Source organism: Triticum dicoccoides, chromosome 1B (assembly GCF_002162155.2).
Source record: "Triticum dicoccoides isolate Atlit2015 ecotype Zavitan chromosome 1B, WEW_v2.0, whole genome shotgun sequence".
Classification (NCBI taxonomy): Eukaryota; Viridiplantae; Streptophyta; class Magnoliopsida; order Poales; family Poaceae; genus Triticum; species Triticum dicoccoides.
The window spans coordinates 704,827,952-704,838,385 of record NC_041381.1 but is presented as its reverse complement, the minus strand read 5'-3'; positions in this window follow the sequence as shown (position 1 = coordinate 704,838,385).

Below are 10,434 nucleotides of genomic sequence, written 5' to 3'. Positions count from 1 at the left end.
ATGTTCTAGATATCCATGATGCATGTTCGCCCCCGCGTCCGGTTCGTGTGATTTCGGGGTCGACATACGTTTTTGGAGGTGTGCGTGCCCCCGCTGCAGATTGCGGAGTAATTTTGCTCGACATATTTTCCACCAGGCAACTTTATGCCAAACGTCAGGCAAGTTTGGCCCTGTTTTTTTAGTTCGGGGGGTAGGAGCCCGTATTTTATCTAGGTACCACGCAAGTTGATGTTCACTATCAGGCAAGTTATGGCCATCATTTTGGGTGTTTTTTTAGTTATGCACTAGTTCTTTTGTGTAGTAGGCAAGTCTTGGGCAAGTTTGGGGGTTGGGGTTGGTAGTTGCCAGGCAGAGGCATTTTGTAGCAGACAAGTTCATCATGCCCAATTAGGCAAGTTTTTGGTGTTAGGCAAGTTAATTTTCATGTAGTTTTTACAGCCAACAATACGATGCTGAAATGAATGTCGTTTTTCGTTGCTACTTCCATGAGCACTGCAACATGTGAATAGTTTAATCCTTTGCTAATTTTCTGTTATTTTTTTCAGGCAAACATGTCTGGTCTGTCAAGCAAAAAGCGTGATGAACTGGATTCAACATCGTCGCAGCACGACAGGGTCCCATCTCCTGCATCTGAAGTCCGAGTGGAGGTTTAACCGGGCCCCCACCCCGCCCCCAATACCTCTTTCTACCCCTATTTTCTCATAAGTGCACCTTAGGTTTTATCTTTATTGCTTTTTGGCAAACACCTGTATCAGAAAAGCAAGGTATTAACAAAACAATTGTTTACGAGCGGAAGCGGCAAAAGCGTGTAGTAAACCGAGGGAAGCGGCCTGCTAGCACCAACAGTAATGAGGATGATCCAGTCGAAGGTGTGAATGAGGGGGATGTTTCTCAAGAGCAACAACCAAAGAAGAAGCGTTGTAAAGTTGCTGACACTGAGGTGTTATAGAATCCTTGTAAACTACACTTCAAATCCCTTAATCACAAACTTTTTATGTGCCAAAGCAGATGCAATGTTTTTTTCTATTGCCATATAATGGTTGCTTATGTGCCCACCCACAAAAAATGGATTATAATTGTGTTTTTAATAGGCTAAAAAGGGAGGGGGGTGAGGCAACTCATGTTACTCACACCACACATAAGTTGCCCCCCACCTGTCCCTGGATCACGTTTTACCTTTTGCGTAACACACACCCAAAGGGGGGGCATCTCAGGTGCCTCACCCACGCACAAGTTGTTTTTTTTGTTTTGCATGACATCTTTTGTCCTACCCTCCCGTGGCAGAGGGGTCCTATTGGAAACTATGGGATATTAAGGCCTCCTTTTAATAGAGAACCGGAACAAAGCATTAGCACATAGTGAATACATGAACTCCTCAAACTATGGTCATCACCGGGAGTGGTTCCGATTATTGTCACTTCGGGGTTGCCGGATTATAACACATAGTAGGTTACTATAGACTTGCAAGATAGGATCAAGGACTCACATATATTCATGAAAACATAATAGGTTCATATCTGAAATCATGGCACTCGGGTCCTAGTGACAAGCATTAAGCATAGCAAAGTCATAGCAACATCAATCTTAGAACATAGTGGATACTAGGGATCAAACCCTAACAAAACTAAATCGATTACATGATAAATCTCATCCAACCCATCACCGTCTAGCAAGCCTACGATGAAATTACTCACGCACGGCAGTGAGCATCATGAAATTGGTGATGGAGGATGGTTGATGATGACGATGGCGACGAATCGCCCTCTCCGGAGCCCCGAACGGACTCCAGATCAGCCCTCCCGAGAGAGATTAGGGCTTGGCGGTGGCTCCGTATCGTAAAACGCGATGATTTCTTCTCTCTGATTTTTTTCTCCCCGAAAGCCAATATATGGAGTTGGAGTTGGCGTCGAAGGGCCAGAGGGGGCCCACGAGGTAGGGGGGCGCCCCCCCCCCCCACCCTCGTGGACAGGCTGTGGGCCCCCTGGTCTTCATCTTTGGCGAGGATTTTTTATTATTTATTCTAAGATATTCCGTGGAGTTTCAGGTCATTCCGAGAACTTTTATTTTCTGCACAAAAACAACATCATGTCAATTCTGCTGAAAACATCGTCAGTCCGGGTTAGTTCCATTCAAATCATATAAGTTAGAGTCCAAAACAAGGGCAAAAGTGTTTGGAAAAGTAGATACGACGGAGACGTATCAACTCCCCCAAGCTTAAACCCTTGCTTGTCCTCAAGCAATTCAGTTGACAAACTGAAAGAGAAAAAGAAAAACTTTTACAAACTCTGTTTGCTCTTGTTGTTGTAACATGAAAAGCCAGCATTCAAGTTTCAGCAAATATTATGAACTAACCATACTAACAATAACACAAAGGTCTCACAATTACTCATATCAATAGCATAATCAGCTAGCGAGCTATGATAACAAAACTCGGACGACAACACTTTCTCAAAATAATCATAACATGATATAACAAAATGGTATCTCGCTAGCCCTTTCTAAGACCGCAAAACATAAATGCAGAGAACCTTTACAGATCAAGGACTGACTAAACATTGTAATTCATGGTAAAAGAGATCCAGTCAAGTCATACCCAATGTAAACCAATTATAATGAATGCAAACGACAGTGTGCTCTCCAGCGGGTGCTTTTTAATAAGAAGGATGATGACTCAACATAAAAGTAAATAGATAGGACCTTCGTAGAGAGAAGCAGGGATTTGTAGAGGTGCCAGAGCTCGGTTTTAAAATAGAGATTGAATAACATTTTGAGCGGCATACTTTTTCTGCCAACGCAACAACTATGAGATGACGATATCTTCCATGCTAAACAAATTATAGGCGGTTCCCAAACAGAATGGTAAAGTTTATACTCCCCTCCTCCACAGGCATCAATCCATGGCTTGCTCGAAACAACGAGTGCCTCCAACATTCAATGGGTCCCAGGGGGAGTTTTGTTTGCAATTATTTTGATTTAGTTTGCATAAAGCATGGGACTGGGCATCTCGGTGACTAGCCATTTTCTCGTGAATGAGGAGCGGAGTCCACTCCTCTTGAGAATAACCGCCTAACATGGAAGATAAGGGCAGCCCTAGTTGAAACATGAGCTGCTCGAGCATACAAAACAGAATTTCATTTGAAGGTTTGGAGTTTGGCACATACAAATTTACTTGGAACGGTAGGTAAATACCGCATATAGGTAGGTATAGTGGACTCATAAGGAACAACTTTGAGGTTTAAGGAGTTTGGATGCACAAGCAGTATTCCCTCTTAGTACAGGTGAAGGCTAGCAAAATACTGGGGAGCGACCAACTGGGAGAGCGACAACAGTCGTAAACATGCATTAAAATTAATTTACACCGAATACAAGCATGAGTAGGATATAATATACCATGAACATAAATATCATGAAGGCTATGTTGATTGGATTCAACTACATGCGTGGACATGTGCCAAGTCTAGTCACTCAATTCATTTAAAGGAGGATACCATCCCATCATACCACATCATAATCATTCTAATAGCATGTTGGCACACAAGGTAAACCATTATAACTCATAGCTAATCAAGCATGGCACAAGCAACTATAATCTCTAAATGTCATTGCAAATATGCTTACTTCATAATAGCTGACTCAGGAACGACGAATCATCATATTTACAAAAACAAGAGAGGTCAAGTTCATACCATCTTTTCTCATCCCAATAGGTCCATCATATATCATCATTATTGCCTTCACTTGCACAACCGAACGATGTGAATAATAATAAGAGTGCACGTGCATTGGACTAAGCTGGAATCTGCAAGCATTCAATAAACAGGAGAAAACAAGTAATATGGGCTCTAAGTTAAATAAACAATCATGCATTTAAGAGCCACTTCAACAATTTAATCATGGTCTTCTCCTACTGACCCCCAAAGAAAAGAAAGGAAATAAAAAAACTATTTACACAGGAAATCTCCCAACAAGCAAAAGAAGAACGGGAAATATTTTTGGGTTTTCCTTTTTAATCCTACAGCAAAGAAATAAACTAATACTATTTTTTTTTTGTTTTTCTTAAGGTTTATTAAACACACAAGAAGAAGAAGGCAGGAAAAAGAAAGTAATCTAGCATGGATATTACAGTGAAAGAGTATGAACACCGACATCTAGCAATGAGTGTGTGTGAACATGAATGTAATGTCGGTGGGAAATACGTACTCCCCCAAGCTTAGGCTTTTGGCCTAAGTTGGTCTATTGCCAGGGATAGCCTGGCGGATACCCGTAGGTGAAATTGGGGTCGTACTGCGATGCAGTGGCTATCGCCTCCTGAGCTACAGCATGGCGTCGAGCAGCCTCCGCTCTCTTCTCGTACTCATCTGCCTCCTCTCTGGTAATAATATATCTTCCTTTTGTCCGAGAATCAAAGAAGGCAGGAGCAGGAAGAGTAACATGGACTATATGCCGTTTGTTAAAGATTAGTCGATACTGGAGAGGTGGTTCAGTCCTCTCGATAAACTGGTGGGAAACCATAGAAACAAAATCTAAATAGGTAGGGGGTAACTCCATATCACCCTCACGAATGTCTATCTCAAGAAAATTAGCTAAGTGGGTTGCATAAATTCCTCCAAAGAAATCTCCGTTATATCTGTTATGATGCAACCTCCGAGCTACGATGGCTCCCATATGATAAGATTGGTCTCCTAACACAGCACTTCTGAGAATGCTGAGATCAGGGGCACACATGTGACATGCTTCATCCTTAGCATTAATGCATCTACCTATAAAGAGAGCAAAATAATGTAAAGCAGGAAAGTGAATGCTCCCTAAAGTGGCTTGTGTTATATCTCTAGATTCCCCCACAGTTATTTTAGCAAGAAAGTCTCTATATTCAGATTTAGGGGGATCCCTGACACTACCCCATGATGGAAGTTTGCAAGCAGAAGTGAAATCCTCTAAGTCCATGGTATAAGATTTGTCATAAAGGTCAAACATGACTGAAGGAGAATTACGTGAAGATAAAAACTCAAACCTCCTCACAAATGAACTTGTGAGATCATGATATTGGGGGCATTTGTCAGCTTCAAAGTCCTCAAGACCGGCGTTACGCAAATATGTGCTAAATTCTTCTTTGATTCCCGCTTGATTCATAAAATTTTCCGAAGGCCATTCACAGGGCCTCACAGGAGCGTCTCTTGGTGGTTCCTCGTCAGCATCACGCATTGCAAGCCTGGGACCTTGCTTCCTTGAAGGACCACCTTGGAACATCCTCCTAAACATATTGTTTCCTCTAAAAAATTCTGAAATTTTTAGTAACTTCAAATAAAAGTGAACCAACTTCAATAAAATTGATAGCAACTACTCCCATGAGTGCCTAGAGCCTAAATCAAGCATTAAAACTACCTGGGACCATATGAATTTGACATGCAAGCTCAAGAACATGGTCACCTATGCAGCATAAATTTGCAATGAATAGAGCACCAGAACAAAAACTAACTGGACCAATGGAGGAGTCACATACCAAGGAACAATCTCCCCAAGCAGTTTTGCGAGAGGTGCTTTGAGCAACGAGATTGAAAATCACAGCAATAGGGGCTGGAACTCGTGCTTGAGTTGGTTTTTCGTGTTTGCGTGAGGCAGAGAAAGAAGATGGGTGCAGGGATAAGTGAAGGAGGGCCATCATGGGCCCACGAGGCAGGGGGTGCGCCCAGGGGGTAGGGCGCGCCCTCCACCCTCGTGACCAGGTGGCAGCTCCCCCCGCGGTGATTTTTGCACAGTAAATCCTCAAATATTCCCGAAAAAATCATATTAATATGGCATGGCATTCTGAGGACTTCTATTTTCGGGATATTTTTATATTGCATGGATAAGTCGGGAAACAGACAGAAGAAAAATACTATTTTACTTTATTTCTACTAAATAACAGAAAATATAAAGAGGGTACAAAAGGTTGTGCTTCTAGTTTCATCCATCTCGTGATCATCAAAATGAACCCACTAACAAGGTTGATCAAGTCTTGTTAACAAACTCATTCCGAATAATCACGGAACCGGAGAAATTTCGAATAACACTAAGTTACCTCAACGGGGATATGGACATCCCCAATAATAAATATATCATACTTTTTTCTTGACAGTAGGGAGAGGAAATTCAAAACCTCCAAATATAATCGATGGAATTTTTCCAATAGAGTTAATACTATAAACTTGAGGTTGTTTTCTTGGAAAGTGTACCGTGTGCTCATTGCCATTAACATGAGAAGTGACATTGCCTTTGTTGCAATCAAAAAAAGCCCCTATAGTATTAAGAAAAGGTCTTCCAAGAATAATAGACATACTATCATCCTCGGGAATATCAAGAATAACAAAGTCCGTTAAAATAGTGACGTTTGCAACCACAACAGGCACATCCTCACAAATACCGACAAGTATAACAGTTGATTTATCAGCCATTTGCAAAGATATTTCAGTAGGTGTCAACTTATTCAAGTCAAGTCTACGATATAAAGAGAGAAGCATAACACTAACACCGGCTCCAAGATCACATAAAGCAGTTTTAACATAATTTCTCTTAATGGAGCATGGTATAGTAGGTACTCCGGGATCTCCAAGTTTCTTTGGTATTCCACCCTTAAAAGTATAATTAGCAAGCATGGTGGAAATTTCAGCTTCAGGTATCTTTCTTTTATTAGTAATAATATCCTTCATATACTTAGCAGAAGGATTTGTTTTGAGCACATCAGTTAATCGCATACGCAAAAAGATAGGTCTAATCATTTCAGCAAAGCACTCAAAATCCTCATCATCCTTTTTCTTGGATGGTTTTGGAGGAAAAGGCATGGGTTTCTGAACCCATGGTTCCCTTTCTTTACCATGTTTCCTAGCAATGAAGTCTCTTTTATCATAACGTTGATTCTTTGATTGTGGGTTATCAAGATCAACAGCAGGTTCAACTTCTACATCATTATCATTACTAGGTTGAGCATTATCATGAACATTATCATTAACATTTTCACTAGGTTCATGTTCATTACCATATTGTGTTTCAGCATCAGACATAGAGATATCATTTGGATTCTCAGGTGGTTCAGCAATAGGTTCACTAGAAGTTCGCAAAGTCCTATCATTCTTCTTTTTCTTCTTTCTTGAAGAACTAGGTACATCAATATCATTTCTCTGAGAATCTTGCTCGATTCTCTTAGGGTGGCCTTCAGGATACAAAGGTTCCTGAGTCATTCTACCAGTTCTAGTAGCCACTCTAACAGCATAATCGTTTTTCTTACTATTCATTTCATCAAGCACTTCTTTTTGAGCTTTAAGTACTTGTTCTACTTGAGTGGTAACCATAGAAGCATGTTTGCTAACAAGTTTAAGTTCACCTCTAATATTAGCCATATAATCACCCAAGCGTTTAATCATATAAGCATCTTGTTTTAATTGTCTACCAAAATAAGCATTAAAGTCATCTTGCTTAAACATAAAGTCATCAAACTCATCCAAGCACTGACTAGCAATTTTAGTAGGAGGGACTTCAGCTTTATCATATCTATAGAGAGAATTTACCTTTACTACCTATGTCGGAATATCGGGATCAGGAGGTTCTTCAGTGAATAAAGTATTGAGATCATATAGTTCTTCAACAGGAGGTAAATTAAGACCGTGTATTTATTCAATAGGAGGTAAATTCTTAACATCTTCGGCTTTAATACCTTTTTCCCTCATAGATTTCTTTGCCTCTTGCATATCTTCGGGGATGAGAAATAGAACACCTCTCTTCTTCGGAGTTGGTTTAGGAATAGGCTCAATAATTGGCTCTGGAACTAGCTCAGGAGGTGCCCAATTATTTTCATTTGTCAACATATTATTCAATAGAATTTCAGCTTCATCTGGTGTTCTTTCCCTGAAAAGAGAACCAACACAACTATCCAGGTAATCTCTGGAAGCATCGGTTAGTCCATTATAAAAGATATCAAGTATTTCAGGTTTCTTAAGAGGATGATCAGGCAAAGCATTAAGTAACTTGAGAAGCCTCCCCCAAGCTTGTGGGAGACTCTCTTCTTCAATTTGCACGAAGTTGTATATTTCCCTCAAGGCAGCTTGTTTCTTATGAGCAGGGAAATATTTAGCAGAAAAGTAATAGATCATATCCTGGGGACTACGCACACAACCAGGATCAAGAGAATTAAACCATATCTTAGCATCACCCTTTAATGAGAACGGAAATATTTTGAGTAAATAAAGGTAGCGCGATCTCTCATTATTAGTAAACAGGGCGGCTATATTATTTAACTTAGTAAGATGTGCCACAACGGTTTCAGATTCATAGCCATAGAAAGGATCAGATTCAACCAAAGTGATTATATCTGGATCAATAGAAAATTCATAATAATCCTTATCAGGAACACAAATAGGTGAAGTAGAAAAAGCAGGGTCGGGCCTCATTCTATCTCTAAAAGATTCTTTACTCCATTTAACTAGCAACCTCTTAAATTCGTATCTATACTGGCAAGCAAAAATAGCTGCAGAAGATTCTGCATCAAAAAGATAACCCTCAGGAATAGCAGGCATATTTTCATCATCACTCTCATCATTGTATTCAGATTCAATAATTTCTCTTTCTCTAGACCTAGAAATTTGCTCATCTAGAAATTCACCAAGGGGCACAGTAGTATCACACATAGAAGTAGTTTCATCATAAGTATCATGCATAGCAGAGGTGGCATCATCAATAACATGCGACATATCAGAACGAATAGTAGTAGCAGGTTTAGGTGTCGCTAGCTTACTCATAACAGAAGGTGAATCAAGTGCAGAGCTAGATGGCAGTTCCTTACCTCCCCTCATCGTTGAGGGATAAATTGTTGTCTTAGCGTCTTTCAAGTTCTTCATAGTGTCCAGCAGATATAAATCCCAAGTAACTCAAGGAATAGAGCTATGCTCCCCGGCAACAGCGCCAGAAAAAGGTCTTGATAACCCACAAGTATAGGGGATCGCAACAGTTTTCGAGGGTAGAGTATTCAACCCAAATTTATTGACTCGACACAAGGGGAGCCAAATAATATTCTCAATTATTAGCAGCTGAGTTGTCAATTCAACCACACCTGGAAACTTAGTATCTGCAGCAAAGTGTTTAGTAGCAAAGTAATATGATAGTGGTGGTAACGGTAACAGAAGTAAAGACAACAAAAGTATTGTTTTTGGTATTTTGTAGTGATTGTAACAGTAGCAATGGAAAAGTAAATAAGCGAGAACCAGTATATGGAAAACTCGTAGGCACCGGATTAATGATGGATAATTATGTCGGATGTGGTTCATCATGTAACAGTCATAACATAGGGTGACACAGAACTAGCTCCAGTTCATCAATGTAATGTAGGCATGTATTCCGAATATAGTCATACGTGCTTATGGAAAGGAACTTGCATGACATCTTTTGTCCTACCCTCCCGTGGCAGCGGAGTCCTATTGGAAACTAAGGGATATTAAGGCCTCCTTTTAATAGAGAACCGGAACAAAGCATTAGCACATAGTGAATACATGAACTCCTCAAACTATGGTCATCACCGGGAGTGGTTCCGATTATTGTCACTTCGAGGTTGCCGGATCATAACACATAGTAAGTGACTATAGACTTGCAAGATAGGATCAAGAACTCACATATATTCATGAAAACATAATAGGTTCAGATCTGAAATCATGGCACTCGGGCCCTAGTGACAAGCATTAAGCATAGCAAAGTCATAGCAACATCAATCTTAGAACATAGTGGATACTAGGGATCAAACCCTAACAAAACTAACTTGATTACATGATAAATCTCATCCAACCCATCATCGTCCAGCAAGCCTACGATGAAATTACTCACGCACGGCGGTGAGCATCATGAAATTGGTGATGGAGGATGGTTGATGATGATGACAGCGACAAAACCCCCTCTCCGGAGCCCCGAACGGACTCCAGATCAGCCCTCCCAAGAGAGATTAGGGCTTGGCGGCGGCTCTGTATCGTAAAACGTGATGATTTCTTCTCTCTGATTTTTTTCTCCCCGAAAGCCAATATATGGAGTTGGAGTTGGCATCGGAGGGCCACCAGGGGGCCCATGAGGTAGGGGGCGCGCCCTAGAGGGGGCGCCCCCACCCTCATGGACAGGGTGTGGGTCCCCCTGGTCTTCATCTTTGGCGAGGATTTTTTATTATTTATTCTAAGATATTCTGTGGAGTTTCAGGTCGTTCCAAGAACTTTTATTTTCTGCACAAAAACAACATCATGGCAATTCGTCTGAGGACAGCGTCAGTCCGGGTTAGTTCCATTCGAATCATACAAGTTAGAGTCCAAAACAAGGGCAAAGTGTTTGGAAAAGTAGATACGACGGAGACGTATCAAGAGGCTAAACCCTAAGAGCTAGCCTATGATGGTATGATTATAATTGTGATCGGCCTTCGAAGGACCATCCTCT